General features: G+C 38.5%; 1 long non-coding RNA gene across 1 annotated transcript in view; it reads right to left on the reverse strand.

Annotated features, from left to right (window-relative positions):
• LOC139596135 (uncharacterized) overlaps nt 1-11,575 on the reverse strand; it is a 77,423-nt gene extending 65,848 nt beyond the window's left edge. The window contains exons 1-2 of the long non-coding RNA XR_011681257.1: nt 11,476-11,575; nt 1,540-1,647 (exon numbers count right to left, since the gene is read on the reverse strand). This is a non-coding gene — a long non-coding RNA (uncharacterized lncRNA). The remainder of the gene's footprint in view (nt 1-1,539; nt 1,648-11,475) is intronic.
• Between the last annotated feature and the right edge of the window lie 373 nt (nt 11,576-11,948).

An 11,948-nucleotide genomic window follows, 5' to 3' on the forward strand; every position in this document is an offset into this window, starting at 1 on the left:
AGATATGGTGTGATGTAGCCTCACGTCCCACAAAACCTCCGCTCCCAATACTGCTTCACTTCAGATGCACAAATAACTGATGCACTGCACAAACCAGGCCTACAAACATGGTGTGCCTTCTGAACTGTACTTCAAACCTCACTATATTTAATAGCCCTGTGCCAAAATGCCAAGTACTTAAAAAAAAAAATCTGGCCAAAAAATCCTCAAAAAACTACTGAAACACAGGAGCATGGAAAAGTGTAACATTAGAAAGTTCTAAATCCAAGCTGCACTTCAGGAGTGTAAAGAGGGATTAATGAGGACCTGTGATGGTGAACTTCTAGAAGAGTCTAAGAAGTGAAATTCATTTCAGCAGTGTCTGTTGTGCTGTGAGGCTTAATTGTCACACCTTGCCTTCATCAGCTGGAAAAACTTTTGCTCTGCTGTTTGCAGACAGGGCTGGCAACCATCCTGAGTATCCTGCATTCCCACTCTGGGAGGAGTTAGTGTAGCAAAGACTACGTGGGATTCAGCTAATGCCATTCTGTTTAAACACTAGAGAAGTGGTTGTGACCATGCTGACCTTAAGAAAGATGTATGGAAGTGTTCATCAGTCCTAAATTAGGGGAAGGAGGGGAGGAAGGAAGGAGAGAAAGGAAGGAAGGGATTTCTGAAATACTTTGTGAAGCTTACCTTGATAAACACTAAGGAGAAATCCAGATATTTTGTCTACCCACAGAAAATTGTCTAAATTGCCTGGAAAAAACTCATTGACCCAGTCAGATTGTGTGAAGCTTGTGATCACATACAGCCCCAGGCTCTCCTGCATCTTGCTCAGAGCACATAGCTCAGTGGAAAACCCCAATATTTTATTGTGATAAACACTACAATGGAATGATGTTTGCACTGGCATGTGTGGGTTGCTCATCTTTAGGTGGCTTGGGAACATTATATTGAGGGGGTTTTAGGTGTGAATTTACAAGCACCACATGCAAAGAATTTTAAGGTTTTGTTGTTCAATTATTTCAAGTAGAATGAAAACATCAATGCTACAACAATACAAATTAATCAAACAACAAGAAGTAAGGCAATTAAAGCTGAGCACTTTTGCAATGCATATTCAAGAGCCTGAGTAATTAGGTGTAACTGTAGAAAGATTGTCAAATGTCCTTTTTGTGTATATCTATGAATTCTATTTCACTGAGAAATCGAGTAAATTATTTTTGTGGATGATTTTGGATAGCTACAAAAAATGAAGGAGGAAAGCTGGTTCTGTAATTTAGAGCATGGAATGGGAAAGGGAAGTCCCTTAAATCTTCAGATTTCCTAAGTAGCTTGAGGCAATGACTTAAATTCCCACCTGTAAAAAAGTGTGACAGTCCTTCTGTGTGCTTATCTGGGCTAGGAGGATATGCATGTTAAGAATACTCAGAGCACAGAAATGAAGAACAGTATCACTCCAAGTGTTCAGCTACAGAACTCACCCTGACACCAGTGTTCCATACAGCATTCATTCTATCAGAGTTTTATAAATAGAAGTTTACATAGGATCCTTACCTGAATGCATTTGGTTTTGACTGTAACTTTCTCTCTTAAAGGTGTCATTGTGTGGGGAAAGATCAGCATCATTTATCCTCTTGTGACTCTGAAACTGCCAGTGAGCCTCTGAAATGGGGAACAAACCACATAATTAGAAAATTATCCATTGCCAGCTTGCTATTGTCCTATGGCTTTTCTGAAAAGAACAAAAGGTGTGCCACACTGACAGCACTTCACAGGCAATACAAGAAGCTCTCAAGAGTTTCCAGCAATCTTCAACATAGATAACAAACAGGAGATAATTTATAATACGGCAGGTAAAGATAAGGCTTTTAAGGAACACATAACCAATGTACTTAGTGTACAGCCCCAGCAGTGAAAATCACAGTAAAACAGTGGTTTCTTAGGCTGAACATTTTATCTTAGGCTGAAGATTCCAATCCCATAAACTGGGGCTTCAATCTTCATAGAAAGTTGTATTTCTGTAACAAGCATATTAACACAAGGAGACTTTTGCCTCCAGGCTCCCGTTGTTGGATTATTCTTTATATTGGATTGTCACAGAAAAGGCTTGTTTTCTTTTTTGTTTTTACAAAGTAAAAGATCTGAAATATTATCAGCAGGAATAATAGTTAGGAATACAAAAGAAAGTCCACAGGATAGCATTTGGGTAAAAGGCATCAACACTGTGTAAAAAAATCTTGAATGGGGAAAGAGGATTCCTCATATGAAAGCTGAACAGGGCTCACATTAATGGATCTTTTCTGCTTGAAATACTCAGTTCATTGATATTAAGTATTGCTTCTGGGCCTCTTTGAAGAATTTCAGTGTTGCACAGGTGCCAGTCACACTGAGAATGAGGAGATTGCTCTGGTGACTTTGTCCTTCAGTCAGCAGAGCCACCAAAGGCCAGGTGCTCTGCAGTGCTGCTCCCAAGGGTGCAGGCAGCACTCCCAGAGCCCCTGCAGGCAGCACTAGAGGGATGGAAGGTGCATCCTTTGCCAGTCCCTGCCACAGAGCACGAGGTACTGCTGGGACTGGTGCCACATTTCCTGAAAATGCTGTCAGAAAGTGAAGGTATTGTTTCCATCTCAAACACAATTCAATAATTAGACAATGGAACTCATACTGCTGTCAAAAAAATTTTGGCCAAAGGTTAGGAAAATTTCTGGTGAGAACATTGTAAAGGGAAGTTAAAATATATGTCTGCAAGTGAGAAGGAAACATTCTATTCTTACTCCACAATTATGTGTATAAAACACATAACAGAGTTGTACCTCAGCTAGCTCTATGAACTGTGACCATCTTGTAGTGCATTCACCCATGTTTTCTGTAGTTGTATCACTAAGGAAATATTCCCTGTATCTACAGATAGCTGCAAACATTGTATCGGAGCAAATTATTCACCCCACTTCTAACAGGCCAGTAAAAAGTACAGGTTCTAAAAGCTGAATGAGTCAATAATAACTACCTGCTGTGAAATTCACCTTAGCACCCTCTTTTTGCTTACAGTTACAGAAGGTTTACCTTGATGAAGTGAATTAAAGGGTTACCTGCTCTCTGCTAGCACTGTTAAATATTTCAGAAAGCACCCATATCCCTGGAGTTTTACAATGCCATGGCAGTTAACACATTCTCCAATACAGTGCTTTTTTTTACACACCAGGGCTAAATGGCTCAGCTGTAGAGCTTGAATTTGGACTGAGGAATTTTACTTTCCAACATTTTTTTCATCTTCTCTATGGATGTAAGCTGCTTGTCTTGCCAGGCCACATCCTACATCTAAAACAAATGTGGGAAAAGTGTGTAGTGCACAAATTCCACGCTCCCAGTCTGGAAACCACTCAGTTACACAGCATAAGATGTTTTCTTGATACTCAGGTATTGAGAGTGAAATTCTGTTCTTGGATTTCTCTCCTGGGCTGCTGTCTGCTGTAATCACTTGCAGTGTGTCTGCAGTCCTAGCAGACTTTCTACTGGAAGTCAAATTTCACAAATTTGAAATCTAAATCTTTTGAATCCTAAATCTTTCTGAACCTTTACTTTTTTTACATTTTCTAATCAAATAGGGAGGGCTATTATAGCGTATTTGTCGCCCATGTTACAAGGAGAAAATTCATTTCACTCTGTTCTTAGAAGAGTTCAACTACTGTGGGGGAGAACATCAAAGGTCACTGTAAATGGTATGATTCTGAAAGGGAAATTTAAAAAAAAGGACTAAAAAATATCCTTCCATCTAGCATTAAGACATTTAAGGAGAACAATAATGCACATTCTTAACCAAACTCCAATAGAGAACCACTTTCCAGTATATTCCATACATGCATTCACACCATGTTTCTTAAAAATAAACAAATGAAAAGTAAAAAATGCAACTGCCAAAGGAAGGTTATTTATGTTCAAACTGTACCAGAGAAATTAGTCAGGGGTAATTCATGCATGTGAAAATATGATTTCTAACACTGCCAAGGTCAATAAGACCTTAGGGAGTAAATGTTGACCACATAAATCAAAGATGCAGTTTTGAGGAAGTTTTGAAGACAGAGTGGAGAGGCTTTAATAGTTTTAAAAAGCTTGTTAATAGCCCAAAAGAATCAGCAATGATACAAGAAGAGCAAATAACTTGTTTATAAAAGGACCAAACTGTGCTTGATGTCCTTCTGTGGATTGGATTGCCCAAGCCCAGAATTATACCATTCTCTCCCACATTTCAGAAGTAGAAGTAAGGATCTGATTATTTCTTAAAACTGAAAATATAGAAAGGTGCACCAATCTAAATCTATCCAAACTGCCATATTAGTTTGCTTGAAAAAATATTTTAAGAAAAAGACAACTTTGGTGAATAAAATACTTCTAGGAACATCTCCTGTTTTACCAAGATGCCTAAAGAGAAATGCATTTTATCTGAAAACGCATGCTGGATAGCAAGCTTATTTTTTTTTTAATTTGGTTGCTGGTTTTGTTTCTTTTTCTTTAACAATTTCCCCATGGTAAGTCAACAAAAAGCAAATAACTTTTTTGCCCAGCTAAAACAGAAAATTGACAGTTTTTCATTTTAAGCTCAGCCACTGAACTAAAGAGTACTTCTGCCTGGCTGGCTCCCCACACTCCTTTGGTTGCCACTGTAATAGCTAAAAATCTCCTGTTTCAGGTTGCCTTTCCAAAACATTGTGTAAGTTAGAGCATACCCATTTCCCACACAGCTCAGATATCTGGGATACATATCTAGTGTGATATTTGAAGATATCTGAAATCAAAGAGAACTTTAAAACAATCTTTTAAAAGAACTCAGTTTGCACTATTAAAAACTGCTTGAATTACTAACAGGAGGAGTTTGTGTCTGAGTCAGACCCTTCTAAGCCTTAAAAAAAGATGAATTCAGAATAGAGCTGGCAATTAGAACTCACTGTTTATTTATTAATTTGTATTAGTAATTTTTGTAGGTTTTTGAATGTTCCTGTATTGTACAATTGTCTCATATTTTAGGAAATGTAATCCATGACAGCATCCTGATTTTACTGATAAAGATATATAAACCATTTTTTATGTTGTTTCTTTGTAGGTAAACTGCTAAATTTCCCCAACCCCTTTCAGCACAAACTCTTCACTGTTTCATTCTCCTATTAACAAATTCCGCAGCTGTTCCAAACTATTCCTCTTCTCTTCTTGCACAGTGCTGTTTAATAGCTCTGCCACCTTGATATCAGGGAAAAAAAAGGTTGACCAGACATGCAGATACCTCTGATTAAGGGATAATTAACCTGGCATATTCAAAACTTCATCATGAGCAAGGAGCAGAAGTCAGAATAGTGGGACCACAAGGCTGCTGGGGAGGCAAATGAAAGCAGATACTTTGGGATCACTTGGACACAGGCAGAAGAATGTAACCTAAAATCTTGCAGCCAATTGAAATTTGTTGTCAAAGGGTGCAGGAGGAAGAGAAAGAAGGCAAAGAGGGAAGCCATCAGCCAAACTCTGCACTCTACTTCCCACAGTTATGACTCCAGGCAGAAGCTGGGTAGGTGGTTGTGGAGCGTGTCTCTCTCAGAAGCAGCAGGACAAGTCTCATGGCTAATCTTGATGTCAGAGACACTTGTGTTTCTGCATCAACCCTTCCTATTTTTTAGCCTTTAAAATTTCTGTGTTTTCATTAATTTCCACTATTCCTTAGTCTCAGAACCATTCTGGAGTCAGAGTCTGGAGAATTTGTTTTAAATTTCCAGAGTGAGAGAATATTTGATTTCACATAAGCATAATTTGATCAGCAAGGGTGGCAGTGATCAAAAACCAAGTGCCACAGTCCCTTAGGGTTTTTCCTATACAGGTGTGCACTGATTCTTATTCATACAAGACAATGAATTGAACTTAATAAAGAGGAAGTTTTCAGAGTGCTCTCACTCTGGAGAGGGTAAGAGTTTGAATAAACTGCATAGAAAATGTAGATAGAAGATGAGTAAGACCCCATTACACTTATGACAGTCACTGGTAACACCTCTCTGAAGAACATATGGAGCACAGTCACAGCTGTCCAAGAACTCTTGAGGTGCTTGAGACTAGACCTGTACACAGTTGTTTCCCCACATAAAATTTCTACCTTCCTCTTTTCCTCTCTGCAGAGAAGGAAAAGAACCTAAAACATGAGTCCTCTTCCTTGAGATGAGTTGGTAAAGATCAAACAGTATTTGCATGAAGTTTCCAGTGAAATTTTGCCAGAGGACAAAGGGCTGCATGGGCCAAGAAAAACCAGAAGCTCTACAAGTGTAGGAGGACTGTGTTTGTTGGCTGAGTTTGAGAATAAATTGAAGTCAAACTAAAGAGCTAACAGAGCTGTTTCTCAATTTTTATTTTATTTTTTTTTAATCCCAGCACAGCATGCAAATAATTTGTTATGGACTTGAGCAGGAGAAGCCAAGTATATAGTATTGTGAAACTGAAATCCTAAAATAAAATATTTCAAGTTAGGAAACCTGTAGATGGTAACTCTTTGCATTCAATTTTCTGGCTTGGTCACAAGCACTCTTGCTTCCTGATATATTTAACTAAAATATGCAGGTATTGCCTCACATGCACCTCCTTTGGCTTTTTCCAGTGCCTATAAGCATGTGCAGAATGTTTGAGAACACCACCAGACTTTAGTACCAGCAATATCAGTTTCTGAGGGGTTTTTGGTTAATAGAGTGCAATGAAGATTTCTGTCTGTGGATGCATCTGGAGGTTGCTGGAACATTTTGACTCATGTTCCCAACATATTCTCATAAAACTGATCAGCTTCTCCCTCCCAGCACACACCACTGTGAGAGAGAGTGAAGTAAAAAGTATTTAAAAATAACATATAACTCATTGAAAGGAAGAGCACCACATTTTCTTGAGCCACTCTGCAGCTCTGGGAGTTGGCTGTTGTTCTTTCCCTTAAACTCTTTCCTGATCTCTCATATCCACAGTTTTGACAGGCTTTCCCACAGGGAATGCAAGGAACACACTGCTCTCCCATGGATCCATTGGAAGCTCATATGGGGCATTTTCTCAATCTGGCATAAATTCCTTAGCATGGTAACACTGCCCCACCTTCCCAATGGCTGGGAAAATTCACATTATCTTCCATGAGCGTTCAGCAAAGTGCAGATTTGGTTGTCCAAAGAAACAGGCATAAATAGAGGTATTTTCAAAGGATTTTTACTGTATGGTAGCTGATCTGAAGTGTTTCAGAGTCACTTCAGACCAAGTTCAGGATTTACACAAGGAGAAACAACAAGAAAAAGTGTAATAGCCTATATGTTCTTTTCTAATCTTTTTAGACCAAAGTGTCATAAAGTATTGTATTTTATAGGTAGGAGTAATAAAACCAAAGGGGCATGGCCAATTAAAATGTACATTATTTTAAAAGATAAAAGGCAGATCAATTAAATGATGTTTCAACCCAACTACAGTAATTTATATTAGCAGAAATTCTGTCCCTAAATATTAAAACAGCAATCATGACACTTCCTTTCCCCCTCACAATTTTAGACTTTAGAGACACTTTGCAGTTCAACAGCACAGAGTAAGAGAAACTCTGCTTTATGCTGCTTCTGAGTGATAGCACAGCTATCCTCTGCACCAAAGTAACTCCACAACTGTGTGGGTTTTCTAAAAGACAGAGTGAAGAATAACAATCTAACTATAAGCACAAAGGCAATTTTTGCTAAGTAAAATACAATTACACCAGCTAGAATTTCTTTTGGACATGATTAGTAACAAACGTTCCTTGTCCTATGAAAATGTGCCAGGAAATTTTAATTGACTACAAGCATCCAAGGCTGCCATTAAACACATCATCTGAAAGATTAATGTTTTTGGCCCACACTTAACTACCATGTAACCTGCTTTATGGTTTACAAGATGGAATGACTTTGTTTTACATGACAGTTATTGGGCCTAATTCTGCTCACAGTTATGCCAGTGAGAATTTTGGAGCAATTCCATTAAAGTCAATGGCTCTATAAAATAAGAGTAAAATTAGACTCAGGCCCACCATGCAATTTAATAATAACTATTATTACAAGTTAGGCCAGATTCTGCTTTTCCAATTGTTAGCAAGTGACCAAACACTAGATATCACATTCTTCTAAGACAAAAGGCTGACAGCCAGGCTCCCATACCTTCTCTGACATGAGAAAAGGAGATGAGACCACTGCAGGCATGGATATTCCCTGCCACTCTGGAAGGACCTCATTGTGGAAATGCAGAAGAAAAGTGAGGAATTCAGAAAGGGATTTTTTATTATAATAACATTTCCTTGCAAATCAATTCAGGATTACAGATTCTTTTTTTTTAACATCAAAAGTTTGAGTCACTGCTGTTCTAAAACCTGTAATTTCAATAAATATTCAATTTGGAGGCTTTTGGACAAAACTAGATATAGAGTTGACTCACAAACTGTGCTGTAGGAAGTGATCCCAGTATTAGGTGACTGCACAAGCCATTTGTTCCCCTGCTTAAGAAAGGAGTTAAATTATTATTGTTTTCTTGGGTAAATCATATTCTGAACAAGCACAAGTGACTCTTGTCCTCTCCCTTCTGTTTCTGGTGTTCCATTACCACATACTGCTCATTGCTTGAGTTTTTAAATTGTAAACTGTTGCTAACCAGCAGCTTTACAAGGACCACATGTATATGAAAAACAGTGCTTCCTTCTTAAGTCCACTGACAACCAGATGACTTGAAAAAGTAGGTTTCTATCTATTACAGCACATGTACAGGTTGATAGCTTTCAAATGATTCTATTAATGTTAGAACTGGTAAAGTGATAGTCTATTATTTCATTGAAAAGAAAATATATTGAGACATTTCATGCTGTTTTCCATTTTTCTCCTGTTTTAATATTAACTGTGATTTGTGCTGTCTAACAACTAAAAGTTTTCTGAAATAATTGTTGTACATTGCATCCATTGCATTAAAGATTATCTGTGTTTATAAAACAAGATTATTTTATGAATAAAATACACTGAGAAAATAGAGCTGTCTCAACAGCAAATGTGTCAAGTAAAAATACAGTGATATAGCTTGAATTTCTACACTTCAGTGCATCTCTTGAGGGTGTGAAATGCTTAATTGATGGTAGCATGCACTATTCTCCAAATTTTCTTTTATATACCTACTTCAAGTATTTGATTATTGCCTGGCTAATAATAGTTGCTTCATCAGTTGAAGAACAGACCAGAGAAGAGAGTGTAAATTGTAGCATGCGACTGTTTACTGACTGTCACTGAAAATGTGTAGCTGCTGCCATATGACAACCTTCCTCTGCTCCCTGCAGCCACAGTTTCATGGAACAGCAATGAAAGCTCTGGGAAACTGGGAAAAACACCCAGGGACCAATCCCACCCCATTAATTTTTAAGTGCATAGAACTCTCCAGAGGACAGCAAAGCCCACCTGGGGCCAGTGAAAACACATCACAGCGGGCACTGATTTATTGGTGTCGGGAGCTGGGTGGTGAAAGGGCTGTGAACCTTCCAGCTTCACTGCTCATTCCCTCTTTCCTTGGGCTCCTTCACCTTGGCCACCCAGAAACCTCATGGAGACAAATTTTAGTTGCATCCTACTCTGAAGATGTACAGAACTGTATCTGAATTGAATCTGGAAGAGGCCAAGGAGAATGGCAACCAAAACCCATTCCTGAGGCTGTGCTATGAAGGAGAGTCCTGAGAGCAGGGCAGTTCTGTGAAACAGCAGTGAGGGGTTTCTCAGCCAACCACAAATAGATGAGCGTGTCGCAGAAACAAAGGGACTGAAACAAACCCCAAAAGCTGACCAGAAAAGAGCAAGATATGGAGGATCTGAAGCAGAAAGTTGCTTTTGGAGTCCGATGATTTTACCTTTCTGCATATTCAGCGACAGTCTTCAAGGGAAAGATAAATGGATAATGTGGCTTTCGAATTGCAAAATAAATGGCTCATCCCTGAGGCTCCAAAAATTTTAATGAAGTAACACAAATGGGAAGCATTTCAACTACTCTTCCTCTCTAGTGTCAACAAGTACCTCAGAGTGAGGCTGGAAGCACCACTGGCCCGGTGACAGGGACTGCACAGGTTACTGGGGACAGAAGAAAATGTGTCTTCACTTTTCTCAGTGCCAGCCCACATGCTCAAACACCCTGCCCCATTGCTTGCTACCCCCACTCAGCACGCTCACAAATTACTGAGGGCCATTCTGCAATAAGCCAATTGTGTTATCCAGCCCTTTAACATTTAGAGAAGCCTTTTTATCCAGCAACAACATAACAGGGAAGGTGCCAACAGATCCAAATGGGCTCTGGAATGATTTATTCATCCTAGGCTTCTAAGCCCCTTTTCCTCAGCATTAATGCTAAGATTAATGTGTCCCACCAGTGCTCTGCCAACAGGAACTTTAATAAAAGCAAGAACAACTAGTTGGCCTGACTTGCTTTCTGCTTAAGGTTAGGACATAATAAAAACAGCAGCCTACAAAGACTTTCCCTTTAATTTACTTATTACTTGAAATAATGAAAATAATTTAATTCCATTTAAATAAAACACACAGATTACAGGATCATTGGTACATGATTGCCTAAAGTCAATCATTAGTCAATTTTTAAAAGGATAGGAGTAATATATCTGCATATTTTAAAAGGTGCATATGCATCTTAATACTTTCTAATAACTTAGTGTAAACAGATGTATTTGACCCAAAGCACACAATTCTTATGAATGCCAGATCCATAATGACAACAGCTGAAATCCATGACAGACATGGTGCATCTAGAAACTAACACTGAAGAATTTGTTAGAAATGAAAGAATAATTGTTCATATAAGTATAGTCAAAACTGTGCCCCTTTTAAGTCTGTTTATCCCCACCTTCTGCCAGGGGCAATCAAGTGTACCAGGACAATAGTCTCAGCCCTTAAATCTCCAACTGCCAGCAACTCACAACAAACCTGGCTAGATTTTGCCCAGGATGACTTTGGGCTTAAGAACACCCTATATCTTCAAATCTCCAATTTCACAATTCAAGTACAAGGTACCTCCAGGATAACTTGAAGAATACCTAACAAATGCTATCTGAAAATATAACAAATTAAAAAAACCACCCAAACCTCTGTTCTACAAGTTGCTGAGACAGTTTAGTGAAATTCCAAGAAAGTGCAGTGTAACAAAATCACCTAAATGGACTGTGACTGATGCTGCAGACTGGGCATTACACATCTGAATGCATAAAGTGTATTCTTTTGGCAACTGCAAAGCTGCCGGAGCCATTTAACAGTAAACTTTCAAATTAAATCCCAATCACATTGCTATACTACAAAATGTATCCATTTCTACCTGAGAGGTGTTTTAAGATCTTTTCCTTGCCATCACAGATCTTCCTGCATTTTTTTGCTAGCAAAAGTACAAATGTGTGCTCACATGCTTCTCTTTTCTTCCTTCCCATCCCCATTTGTACCAATTGTTCACCTGGCTCAGGCACAGAAGCTGCAGAATTTCTGGGTGGTGGTAATGGGTGAGTGGAGCAGAAACTTCATTTCTCCCAAAAAGGCAGAGGTCGCTCAGCTGAAAGAACAGAAAGGCCTTTTATTCCTATAAAGAAAAGCAGAGGAAAAAGCTCTTCACAGTGAAGATGAAAAATATTTTATTTGAATCCTGGGAAGAACTTTTTCTGCTTACACTGGAGAATGGTCTATTCACAGCACAATTTGAATAGCCTGTAGCTTTTCAAATGTCCAGAACTGGCAAAAAGGATACAATGTTACATTTATTTTTGTTTTCAAAAGTTATCTTATGACCTGCATGTGTGCCAGTCAAAGACATTTCATGTTATTCCCTTCAAATGAGGTATTTAAAATTTTTTAATCATCTCAGGCACTTAGATTTTGAACTTCACCTATTTGGCCATTATCACAACAATAATGTAGGATTGCCTCAAATTT

Source organism: Agelaius tricolor, unplaced genomic scaffold (assembly GCF_023055355.1).
Source record: "Agelaius tricolor isolate 1412-34295 unplaced genomic scaffold, bAgeTri1.0.p SCAF_15, whole genome shotgun sequence".
Classification (NCBI taxonomy): domain Eukaryota; kingdom Metazoa; phylum Chordata; class Aves; order Passeriformes; family Icteridae; genus Agelaius; species Agelaius tricolor.